The following is a 13,737-nucleotide window of genomic DNA, read 5'->3' on the forward strand; positions in this document are numbered from 1 at the left end:
CAGCCAAGAAAACTGGGTGGGGGGGTACCAATACATTGTGGTTATTTTCTTCTTGCTGATTTTGCATTCTCTAATTTTTTTACACAAATTTGTGTAGTTTTGAAAAATAAGAATAAAATCTATGTTTAACAAATGACTCTGCTCAACCATAATCTCCTCGCGCTCCTCCTGACTCCCTGGCCCCCCAGCCCTCACCTGCCAGCCCTCACCTGCCGTGCAGAAGGAAATTCTCCTACCTCGCTGTCTAAGAGACTCATTTAGTTAGGGGCCTCTTTCCCGCTAGACTGTGAGCTCCTTGGGGCTGGGACACTGTCTTATCCATCTCTGTGACCACAGCAGCCAGCAGGGCATTTGGCTCATAAATGGTGCTCAGTTGATGTTTGTCTCATGTGCTGGTGAGCAGAAGGATAAATGACATTTAATAAAGTTCCCATCCCCCGAAGGGCGGTGACAGGGGAATGGGGAGCAGCTAGCTCTTCTTCAAGGCTGAAGAAAGGGAGGTGGGCCGGAAGCAGGAGGAGGAATGAGCTCTTTTCAGTGGCAAGAGGCGGCATGCTGCTGACGGGGCTGCTGCGAGGGAAGGCAGACGCTCCTGTCAGCCGTCTCGGGCAGATGTGCCTTTGCCTTGGGCAGGGAGTGGCCTGGGCGAACTTGGGAAGGCCTCTCCATCCTATGAGTCCAAGGTTGGGTAAGAGAGACTTTCCTGCTCATCACGCCCACAGCGCCACCCCTCACCGCTGAGTGCCGCCTCTTACCCAGCGGGCAGGTGTCCCGGGGAATGAAGATGTTGCGGGCTGCTTGGACTGATCTCTCTGGAATCCCGAAACCTTTTGGCTCCACCACTCCCAGGCTCTGGGGGCTGAATATCTTTGCCTCAGCGCTACAGAAGAGCAGCTGAGCAGGACAGCTGTCCATTCTCGTAGACCCTGGCTTCTGAGCGCACACAGCCCTTGCACTGGGCCTCTGCTCCACAAAGCCTGCGTTTCCCTCAGTGTAACTGCCCTCCTTCCTGCTCAGACCTCATGCTTCCGGCTGGGCTGCCTACCTCTGCCTCCCAGGCGGACATGTGACCCAGACCTCACGTGATCCTCGCGTGACCCACACACACACCAGAGCCAGGAACTCCTCCAGCTACAGCGCTTGGCTCAGCGGTGAGTGTGTGACCAAGGCTGGTCCAATCAGAATCAACCCAGGGGCTCACTAGAGTTATGCGGAGGTGGTCTTCTCTCCCCACTGCGGTTCAAACTGCAGGACTGGGACCTACAGCTGCTGATGCTCTCTTTGAGAGAGAGAGAGAGAGAGAGAGTAACAGAGAAGTGAAAACTACAGGACATAGATTGTTTGGAAAGTACAGAATTTGGAGATTGGTAATTACTTTTTATTGGCTTTTTGGTCTTGGACAAAGTTAAATTCTGTAAGGGTATTCTTGGTTAATAATGATAATTATTGGGCCGGCCCCAGGGCCCAGTGGTTAAGTTCGCACACTCTACTTTAGCGGCCAGGGGTTCGCCTGTTCGGATCCTGGGCGCAGACCTACACACTGCTCATCAACTCATGCTGTGGTGGCATCACACGTAGAAGAACTAGAATGACCTACAACTAGGATATACAACTGTATACTGGGGCTTCAGGGAGAAAAAAAGAAAAAGAGAGGAAGATTGGCAACAGATGTTAGCCCAGGCCCAATCTTCCTCACCAAAAAAAGTATACTTAAAAAAAAATAAAAATGATAATTATCATGCAGTGCTTAAGTGAGGATCAGATAAACTAACGTACATGGAACACAATGTAAATTGTAAAAAGCCATTTTCTTAAAAGTTAATTTTCATTGCAAGGAAAAACCGAAAGGGAGAAGAAGAAATTGCAAAGAGTTGAGACCAAGAGACCAGTTTTTTCCCCCAGCACTTAGCATAGGGCCTAATGCATAGCAGGATACACAAAATTAATTAATGTTTATTAAATGAATGCATGTGAGGCAGAAGGATCATTGCAGAAGAACAATGCTTTCTCTGAAAACCATTTCATGCAAATGTGATGTGATTGTTCGCGGTTTCTGTGGGGGCTGTGGAAACATGCTGTTCAGCTCTTCAAGAGAATCTGCCACAGGGATTATAGGTGACTGACAGCCCCAGTTGCTAAGCCTTGGGGTCCACCACAGTGTTCCAGGCCAGGCTCCTTCTGGGCTCCTCCTGGGCTGTGTGTGGTGAGGGTACTACTGCCGGACCATTTCTTTTTTTAATTTTTAACAGCTTAATTGAGATATAATTCGTATACCACAAAATTCACTCATTTAAAGTGCATAATTCAATGGTTTTCAATATATTCACAGAGTTGTGCAGCCATCACCACTATCTAATTCTAGATTTTCATCATCTCTAAAAGAAATCCCTTACCTCTTAGCACTCACTGCCCATTTTCTCCACCTCTGGCCCTAGGCAACCACTAATCTACTTTCAGTCTCTATAGATTTGTCTGCTCTGCATATTTTACACAGTTGGAATCTCATAATTTGTGATCTTTCACTTAGCGTGATGTTTTCAAGGTTCATCCATGTTGTAGCATGTAACAATACTTTGTTTCTTTTTACTGCTGAATAATAATTCCTTTGTATGGATATACTACTTTTGTTTATCCATGCATCTGTTGATGAACTGTGGGTTGTTTCCACTTGTCGGCTATTATGAATAAAGTTTCTATGAACATCTATGTACAAATTTTGGGGTAGACATATTTCACAAATACATATGAATGGGTTATATGCATATATATTCCTATTTTAACATATGAATAGTCAATATATTTAATATGTTAAATATATTCATATTTCATTTCTCTGGGGTGTATACCTAGGAGTGGAATTTTTAAGTCATATGATAACTCTATGTCTAACTTTTTGAGTAACTACCAAACTGTCATCCATTTCACATTTCCATCAGTAACGTGTGAGGGTTCCAGTTTCTCCACATCCTCATCAACCCTTGTTATTGTCTGTCTTTTTTCTAGCCATCTTGGTGGGTGTAAAGTGGTATGTCATTGTGGTTTTGATTTACATTTCCCTAATGATCAGTGATGTTGAGCATCTTTTCATGTGCTTATGGCTATTTGTATATCTTCTTTGGAGAAATGTCTATTCAGATCCTTTGTCCATTTTCTAATTGTTGTCTGTCCTTTTATTGTTGAGTTATAAAGTTCTTCATATAGCTGAAACAAGTCCCCTATCACAAATTGGATTTGCAAATTTTTTTTCCCATTATGTGGGTTGTCTTTCCACTTTCTTGATGATATAATTTGCAGCAAAATTGAAAAACTTTAAATTTTGATCATGTCCAATTTATCTACTTTTTCTTTTGTCACTTATGCTTTGGATGTCACATCCAAGAAACCATTACTTAGCCCAAGGTCATAAAAATTTATACCTATGTTTATATTTTTAGCTCCAACGTTCAGGCCTATAATCCATTTTGAGTGAATTTTTGTATATGGTCTGAGGTTGAGGTCAAACTTCATTATTTTGTGTGTGGATTTCCAGCTCTTCCTGAACCATTTGTTGAAAAGACTGTTCTCTCCCCCATTGAATTTTCTTGGCACTCTTGTCAAAAATTAATTGACTATAAATGTAGAGCTTTATTTCTGGACTCTCAATTCTATTCCATTGGGCTACATCTCTGTCCTTATGCCAGTCCTACACTGTCGTGATTACTGTAGCTTTGTGGTAAGTTTTGAAATTGGAAAGTGTGAACCCGCTGACTTTGTTTCCTTTCAAGGTGTTTCTGGCTATTTAGAATCCCTTACATTTCCATATGAATGCTGGGTAATTTCTGTGGGATGCAGAACCCCTCTGATGGGCAGTTTTGAATTGGGGACTCCCCATTGCCTGCCCAAAACTTTCTCAGAGCTCTGCGGAGTTGAGCCTCTTCTTGCCTGTTGTTCCCTCCCTACCCCTCTCCTTTCACAGGTGTCAGACCTGCCTCAGTGTCTAAAGGCTCTCCCTGCCCACTTCTGCTACCTCCTGTTCATCCTTCATGGAAATTTCCCCCAATAAATCTCCTGTACATCTAATCCTGTCTTGACATCTGCTTCTCAGAGGACCTCAGCTTCCTAAGCTCAGAGTTTCTTAAACCCATTCCAAACCTGTTTGGTATACTTGGAGATAAAACAATTAACTAAGGAAGGCAAATTTCAACTTTTAGAAGACACTCCTTCTTTTAAGAGATAGGAGCCCAGGTTCCTCTTCATAAAGAGAGTAAACAGATTCAGCTCTGAATGTGCTCACCTGTAGTCGTTCAACAGTGAGAGATGAAATGGCCAATTTCTTGGGTGGAGATGAAATATGTCTTTTTGGCTACTTTTCACTTGATCACCCAAAACCATGTGACATGACAGTTCTTCCTTGTGGTCTCACCCAGTTTGATTCTAGATTTAGCTTACTTGCAGCCCAAAGCATGCTGACCTCTGTTGGCAGTCCTTGGGTGCCTGTGAGACATCCTAACGGTATCTTGTAAGAAATCAACCACTTTACTTAACCTAGTTCAAGTTTGCATTCTCTCATTTCAATCAAGAGAGTAAACAAACAAATGTTCATGTTTCTAAAAATCCTGTAGGAAGAAGATAAATTGACAGAGTTATTTTGCATAGCAAGAAAAAAACCAATCTTCATTCTAATTTTCTCTATATGACAATATTTCATCTATCTCTGAAGATGTAAAGATTAAATAAAAAGTGTTTATGTAGACATTAAAAAGAAAATTTGAGGGATGTAGGAAATATGAGCATTAATATGCACTAGGAACTTTTAGGAAGTCACAATTTCATAACAAAATGGAAATGTTTACTCAATCGGGAAAGCATACAGAAACAATTGCACTTCCAATCAAACATTATCTTTTTTAAAAAAATTATTTTATTATAGGGATGAGCATAGCTGCCTTCTAAACATTATCTTTGGAAGCCTATCACCCACATGAGTAAGGAAAGAAAGTAAAGCTATCTGCCAGACTCAGGAAGAAAACTGTTATGGCAAAAGATCATTGAGCAAGAACTTGCTAATCACCAGTGAAGCTTCGCTGAAGATGCAGCCTGCTGGACTCCCACGGATAAGATGCTCCATTAGTCGCTGGGTAAATAAAGACGAAAGGATGGATACACGTCCTGGCTTCAGTTTGTCACAGTGTAGTGAGGAGATAAATATCGATAAAGTATAATTACAGATTTATTTTTTTTAAATGGCTTTATTGAGATATAAAGCCTGTGTAGTGTATAATTACCCTGTAAAGTGTATAATTCAATGATTTTTTAGGTATATTGCATTATAAACTTTAAAAAATTGTGGTGAAATATTTATGACATAAATTTAGCTATTTTAAGTGTGAAATTCAGTGGCATTAATTTATATTCAACCATCACCACTAGCTATTTCCAAAACTTTTTCACCTGAAACAGGAACTCTATAACCATCGAGCAATAATTTCTCCATTACTCCACCCACAGCCCCTGGTAACCTCTACACTAATTTTTGTCTGTATGAATTTGCCTATTCTAGATATTTCATATAAGTGGAATCATACAGTATTTGTCTTTTTTGCCTGGCTTCTTTCACTTAGCTTAATGTTTTTGAGGTCCATCCATGTTGTAGCATGTGTCAGAACTTCATTCCTTTTTATGGGTGAATGATGTTCCATTATATGGATATACTACATTTTGTTTATCCGTTTATCACTTGATAGACAGTTGGGTTGTTTCCACCTTTTGGTTATTGTCAATAATGCTGTAATGAACATTGGTGTACAAATATCAATTTGAGTTCCTGCTTTCAGTTCATTTGGCTATATACTTAGGAGGGGAATTGCTAGGTCATATGGTAATCCTGTGTTTAGTTCTCTGAGGAACATCATTACAAGTTTCTGATAATGCAGAATTAGGAATTTGACTCAACACTCCCAGAGAAGACAATTTTTAGAGGGGTGAGCTTGGGCACTCACAGTGTCTTCACCCTGGAAGTGTTTGCCAATCTGGAAAGGACAGCTATCAGATTGAACTGCACTTCTGACAGCCCTGCAGGGCCATCCCAAGGAGTAAGGGTAAACTAGAGGTATGGGTAACTACCCCTCTGCTTTAGTATTGGATGCTGAAGGGGGTAAGAGAGAACTAGAAGTAAAGTAGCTCTTGCATGGACTGCAGCCCAGTTTTGAGTATTCCATGTTGCCCAGAAAAATCACTAGTCCTGGGGCTGGAAGGATGTGATCCAGATTACTCATGCTTTGTGTGCTTTCTAGAGAAAGATGACATCATCATGGACCTCAAATTACTCCTAGAAATAATTTTGCAAATACCTCCTCCAGTACTCAATGAAAGATAAACAAGCGTATATGAACAAGAACCAGAGAAACAACAGATACTAGAATTATCAGACAAAACTGCAGAGAAACTATGTTTACCATATGCAAGAAGATAAGAGCCAAGTTTGAAATTTTCAGGAGGAAATTGGAAACTATTAAAAATGCCATTGCAAATTGTAAAAAAGAACCGAAAACAAATTCCAGAACTGAAAACATAAAATAATTAAGAACTTGGATAGATTTAATAGCATACTAGATACAACTGAAGATAGAATTGGTAAATTGAAAGATAGACCAGGTAGAAACTACTTAGAATGAAGCAAGGATAGACAAAGGATGGGAAAAAAGAGAAGGGAAGGTAAGAGACATAAAGGACATAGTGAGAAGGTCTAAGACACATTTAATTGGAGTCTTAGAAGGACACTGGCCAAAACAATATCTGAAGAGATAATGACTCAGAATTTTCCAAAACAGATGAAAAAATAATTAATCCACAGATCTTAATAAATTTCAAGCCGTCCAAGTAATAAATAACAAATAAAATAAATGAATCTACAGCTAGATATATAGTAGTGCAACTACAGAAAAACAAAGAGAAAAATCTTAAAAAGAGCCAGGCAGGAGGGAATAAAAACAGATCACTTTCAAAGGAGCAAGATTCAGACTGACAACTGACTTTCCAATAGCAACAATGGAAGCCAAAAGCTAGTGGCATGGTACAGTTAAAGTGATGAAAGAAAATAACCACTAACAGAATTCTGTACCTAGTGAAAGTATGCTTTTAAAATGAAATGAGACATTCTCTTAATAAAACATTGGAAAAAATAAATAATAAAATAAAGACTTCATAAATAAATGAAAACTGAGAGAATCTTCAGCAGACCCACATTAAAGGAAATTCTAGAGGTGACCTTCAATCCCACGTGGAAAGTGAGAGGTGCAGGAAAGAATAAGGAGCAATCAAATGGTAAACATGTGCTTGACTCTTAATGAATACCAACTATATGAGTAATAAAAAATTATGTATATGTATATGTACACATACATACACAACAGAGAATATATAGTTTCCAAACTAACAGAGGAAATAATACAAAATGAAATAATAAAATAATTAATGCAATAATAAAAAATATTAATAAAAGAATGCAAGAAAGGAGAGAAAAGAAAACATTAAATAGGTAAAACAAACAGAAGTCATATAGCCAGATGATTGATTTAAACAGAAGTGAATGAGTATTTTACATGAAATATATATGAACTAAGTGATCCAGTTAAAAGACAAAGAATATCAGAATGAGAAACAGTATACTGTGTATAAAAGACACACCAAAGATTTAAGGGTAGAGTAAAAGAATGGAAAATATATCATGAAAACATTAATCAAAAGAAAACTTGTATAGCTACAATAAATCAGGAAAAAGAGATTTTAAGCTAAAAGGTATAACTAGAGGTAAAGAGAATCACATCACAATGATAAAAAACTTTAATTTACCAGGAAGCTACAGGGATCTTAAATTTGTTTGTAGTTAGCAATATTGCCTCAAAATCTATAAAGCAAAAACTGACCAAATTACAATGATAAATAGATAAACTGACAACTATGGCAAGAGATTTTTAACACATCTTTCAGTACTTGGTGGAATAAGCAGGCAAAAGATAAAGAAAATGGACAATGCCCCTAGCAACTACAAAGTACACCTTGTTTCCAACCACATAGAGCATGTTTACAATATTGACCACTTACGGGGCCAGGAAGAGGTCTCAGTACATTTCAAAGACTGAAACGTTACAGAATATGTTCTCTGACCACAATGCAGTAAAGATTCACTTCTAAATAACCCATTAGACTACATTAAATTCTATTTTGAACTGAAGGATAATGAATAATGAAAATACTTCTACAAGTGAAAACTTCTGGGATGTAATTACAGCAGTACTTAGAAGAAAGCTATAGCCTTAAATGCATATCTTAGGAAGAAGAAAGGCTGAGAATTAAAAATTAATGAGGGAGGCATCCACCCAAGACCAAAAAAAGAACAGCAGAATGATCATAAGCAAAGTTGAAGAAAATAACAAATAGATCAGAAATTCATCAAAAGAAAACAAACACAAAAAAGGAGGATCAACAAAACTTACAGGTTGTTCTTGGAAGATTAACAAGATTGATAAATTTCTGCTGAGACTAATTAAGAAGAAAGAAGATGCACACAAACAAAATAAGTTAATTATTACATGATTTATGTGTTTCTTAAAAAACACATACAATCTGCAAAATTGATTTGAAGAGATTGCAAAAATTGAAAAAGCCCAGAAAAATGGCACAGCTTGTGAGAAAATAGGTTGGAGCAGAAACTCAAAGCCTAGGCATCGACTACTAACAAAGTGAATAGATAATGAGCATCACAGGAGGGGCCTTGGACAGCCCAGACAGGCCATCTCAGTGGAGCCAACGTGCACAGACACAGTCAGGCAGAAGCGCTGCCCAAGGGCACAGAGACAGGGAGGGTGGAGCAAGGAGGAAGGATGACCTGACATCAGCTGGAGAGGGGGATCCCTTATCTTCATTTCCTTAATAGAGAGGCTCTTTCTCAGTGAGCTGAGGGCTTTTTCCTTTTCTGCTGATGGTTATAATTCAGCTCCCACTACTCTGGATCCCTTTGCCTAGAAAAAGATCGCTCAAGAGACAGCCCAACATCCACATTAGTTGTTATCGTTCTCCCATTTTCCGAGCATGTGTGACCAAATTTGTGCTATGAAAACACATATTGCTGCTGAACAGACTGTTGAGAATGAAAATGAGGACATCGCTAGAGTTCTGCAGACATCATAAGGGTATTATGAACAATCTTATGCCAATGTATTGTGATATGCTCAGCATCAAAGCTCTCACAGGTTCCTTGGCTTCCAGGCTTAGCTGGGACACAGCAATCACCACCCACCATTCCCAGGCCAGTTTTAACATTCATCCAGCTGCTGGATCCCTGCAGGATCAGCAAACTCTCATCAAGGCTTCTGGGCATAAGTGGGTCCCAGGTCGAAATCCTAAGCGAAACTCCCAAGGGTATTATTTTCACCTTTGTCTCCCCCACTCTGGCTGCCTCTGCCCCTCAGTCACTTCCATCCATCCCTTCCCCTTTGGGGCTAAGCGAACATGAATTCCTCAATGAGTTTAGGCTTTAACAAGCAAGAGCCAGGTAAGGGGTTACCTTCTTGTGCTTGACAGTCTTCTTACAATGAAGAAGAACAAGACAAATTTATATCCAGTAAATTTCCCTTCTGTTTTATAACTGAACTACATATAAAGTACAATGGAGTATGGTAAATCTCTTATGTATTTTTGGCAGAGCCTTGTACTCAAAATTTTAATCAGTAAGGAACAGCTAAAATAATTTAGAGAAGCATTGAAAAGAGCTTGCACTATATCCTAAAAATTAGCAGAGTATTTTTCTTTCATAAGACTCGGGTCTCATAATTGAGAAGTGCAGAGATGCTGTTCAAAATGGTGATCTTCATTGTCAACTCATAAGGAGCAGGCACGTGAGCTAATCCATCCTTCCTCCCCGTGCAGGACTCCCTTCTGAAGCAGCCATGGTAGATGATCGTCAGCTTCTGCTCGAAGATTTCCAGAGACGGGGGCTCATTACTTTATCAGAATCCCTGTCCCATTGATAGCAGCTCAAGATATTAGCAAGATATTCCTTATACTGAGTCAAAACTAGACAGCCTCTATGCCTTTAGGCCATTGAGAGTCTGAGGGAGGCCTGGGGAGCGGAGGGGAGGGCACTGCAGCCCGGGCAGGGGTATAATCCTAGGGAAAGGGCTGGTATGGGACAGGAAGATCAAGGGGAGTTTCTGCTTCAGAAATTCAGTGACTGAGAAGATGGTGCTGCCTTTAACAGAAACAGGGCATTTAATGCTACCTGTGTTTGGATAATGAGGGCTTCAAGGAAGAGGAAAGACTTCTCATGTAAAAAGTCTGGCTATCTAAAAGCTTCTGCATGTGTTCTGTGTGCGACTGAGGTACCACCAATGAGATGCACTTCTGTGAGATTAGAAGGTCAAGTGTGGTGGAAGCCGCCTTCCTGCCCCCTCCTGCCTGGTTTCTGCTGGCACGCAGGATGGTGTGTGTGTGTGGTTAGCATCAGCTTTCTTGCGTCCGTGTTCCATCCTGTAGGCTGTCGAGGGGCAGCTGTGTTGGTGGCAGCACCGTGTTTTTGGCTTCCTGATCTCTAGATCTCATTTGCGGGCACATCTTCTTGAATGCCCAGCTCCAGTGGCAGTGTTAGAGATAGTAGTGGCCAAGCATCCGGGAGTCTTTCCAGCAAGTTTGAAGGCATCTTCTTAGTGACCGAATGTTTGTGTTCCCCCAAAAACTCGTCTGTTGAAGCTCTAATCCAATCTGATGGTATTTGGAGGTGGCTTTTGGGAGGTAATTAACTTATGAGAGTGGAGCCCCCATGATGGGATTAATGCCCTTATAAGAAGAGGCCAGAGAGCTAGCTGCTCTCTGCTGTGTGAAGACACGTGAGAAGGTGGCCGTCCTCAAAGCAGGAAGAGAGCCCTCAGCAGAACCCAACCACACTGACACCCTGACCTCAGAGGTCCAGCCTCCAGAACTGTGAGAAATAAATGTCTGTTGTGTAAGCCACCCAGTCTATGATGTGTTATGGCAGCCTGAGCTCACTAAGACACATCTAATGCTCTGAATCAATCCTTTCCTGCTTGAGATGCTCCGAGTGGGTTCTGCTTCCTTCCCTGAGCCCTGGGGCACAGTGTGTACCCCCATTTGATGGTGGGAGGGAGAAGAGAACCAGTGCCAGAGTCAGAAACACTGCTCCCAAGAAGAAACAGAAAATGTGTCATGCAGGAGGGGTCTGTCAACAAGTGTCAAATGCAGCAGAAAAAGAAGGGAAGACGTGAATGAAGACAAAGCAGGTGTGGCGACTTGAGAGCCACCGTGGAGAACTTGTCTCACTGAGGGGCAGAAACCCGGCTGCAGACAGGACGCAGGGAACCGGAAGTAGAGGCCGCCAGTGCTCGCCCAGGAGGTTCCTGAGAAGGGAGCGAGGACAGTTCAGGGGGCGCGGGGGACGGATGCAGTGTCTGACTGGGATGGGAGAGTAGAGCAATGACAACTTACACTTGTCACAAATTAAACCTACTTAATCAAGGCTATTTGAAACCCAATAGCCTTAGAAATTTATAAAATAAGAACATCACTTAAATCTCCCTTAAAATGAGCATCTTTTAATCTGCAGGGGAAATGAACATAAAATAATCTGCTTAGTTTTGAGCCTCCCTAGTTCTTCTGGGCAGTGGCTCACGTCTTTTATTTTGGAACCCTTTGCCAGTTCATCCTGCAGGAATGGACTTTCTCACTTCAAAATGGATGCAGGCAAACCCATCAAACGCACATGCTGAGACTTCTTTTCAGTTACTCTTCTGATTCTCACCTGTCACCTCAAGATCTTCCTGAAGACTCACTTCCCCTTAAACACCTTGTCTGGCTCGCAACATCACACTAAAATTCCCAGCCCCGGTGGCCTAGTGGTTAGTTCAGTGCACTCCACTTCAGCAGGCTGGGTTCGATTCCCAGGCACAGACCTACACCACCCGTCAGTGGCCATGCTGTGGCAGCAGCCCACATACAAAATAGGGGAAGACTGGCAACGGATGCTAGCTCAGGGCGAATCTTCCTCAGCAAAAAAAAACTACATTCCCTGGGCTCCTCAGCACCTACTGATGACAGGTAGCAACTAGAGCACAGGGGTCAGATTTTATTCAACCTTGTACCTGTAGCACCCAGCATGTGCTACATAAAAAACAAGCAGTAATTCCATTTTGTTCCATCTCTGAACAAAGACCAACTGTATTGAGAATCCACACACTGAGAGGCATGAACAAGACAAACACACGCCACAGAGGTCACACTTTGTGCCGCACACGTTCCTGTGTGCTCCTTCTAAGTGATTCCAGGAGCTCAGCTACTGTCTGCCCCCTAGTGACCGTGTGATGTGTCCATCGCCCCAGCAGGGTGTTACTGTTCTCACATAAGGAGTCCAATTAATGTCTCCTGGGGAACATGACCTCCCCCAGGCCTTTGACCTGGCGGGAGCTACAGGTCTTGCCGAGTATTCCAACGTGATGTTTGATGTGGAACCAGAGACCTGCTGGCCCCCGGTGGTAAGGGTATGGCCCCCTCCCTGAAGATGTGCTGCTCCAGGCAACATTCTTTTACCTTTGGATTCATCACTCTGAAAGCACTGCGGGCAACTGTATTAGCACGTGTTGTCTTAGTGGTTCAGGCTCCTATGACGAAATACCAGAGTGGGTGGCGGATAAGCAACCGAAAGCTATTTTGCTGGGTCCTGGAGGCGGGAGGTCCCAGATGAGGGTACCGGCATGGTGGAGTGAGGGCCCCCGCCTGGGCTGCAGACTCCCGGGTGTATCATGACACGGTGGAGGCTCTTTTATAAGGGCGCTAATCCCATTCACGAGGGTTCCGCCCTCGTGACTCAATCAACTCCCACAGGCCCCATCTCCTAAGACCATCATCTTGGGCGTTAGGATTTAACATATTAATTCTGGAGGGACACAAACATTCAACCCAAAGCACATGTTATGGCTCTTTTTTTCCAACCTGAAAAGTAAAGGGACTTTGAGAGCACACAGCGAGCCGTAAGCGTGCCAGTAGAGAGCCATCTGTGGTACAGAACCGGCTTGTTTCATAAACAATCTGCAGACAATGAGAGCACTATTAGAAACACGTTGTGCTACAGGCAGTCGTTTACACTGCTTATCTTTAATCTTCCTCAGCAGTCGTCTGTGCACATTTACGATCTTTGCTCTCAATCCACATGCTTTTCCTCCACCGTAACAGCTTGTTAGCCCGAGTCCTGCCTCTTCTACCGCGTCTCGCTGTCTCTTACATCTGAGCGTTCCTGCTGGACGCAGTCGTCCTGGGCAAGAAGAGGGTCGCCCAGCGCGGGAGCCTCGTGGAGGGAGCCGCGCTGCCCGCCGCTCAGCGGCTGCCCCTGGATCGGCGCTGAGCACTCGGCGCTGAGCACTCGTGTACGCGCTTCATTCCTACTCGATTCTCTTTAACCTCGGATGCCTCTGCGGAAGCGGCTCTGGTTCAACCCTCCCTGGCGGCCCCCATTGGCTGTGCCAGCCAGCAGGGCCCCGACACGCGTCTCGTCAGGGGTCCCTTCCTGAGCCAGAACAACTGCAACAACCAGGCCTTCTTCTCCTCCAGCCTCTTTGTTCATCAAAGAAAGAAATCCTTCCACTAGCTGGGCATAGCCGTTACTAGAGACTGAATCTGAAAAGCAGTACTGAACAGATCTACACGCAATTTAGTACTTTTACTAAATTGAATACATTTTAATACATCGACCTT

This window comes from Equus przewalskii, chromosome 16 (genome assembly GCF_037783145.1).
Source record: "Equus przewalskii isolate Varuska chromosome 16, EquPr2, whole genome shotgun sequence".
In the NCBI taxonomy this organism is placed as follows: Eukaryota; Metazoa; Chordata; class Mammalia; order Perissodactyla; family Equidae; genus Equus; species Equus przewalskii.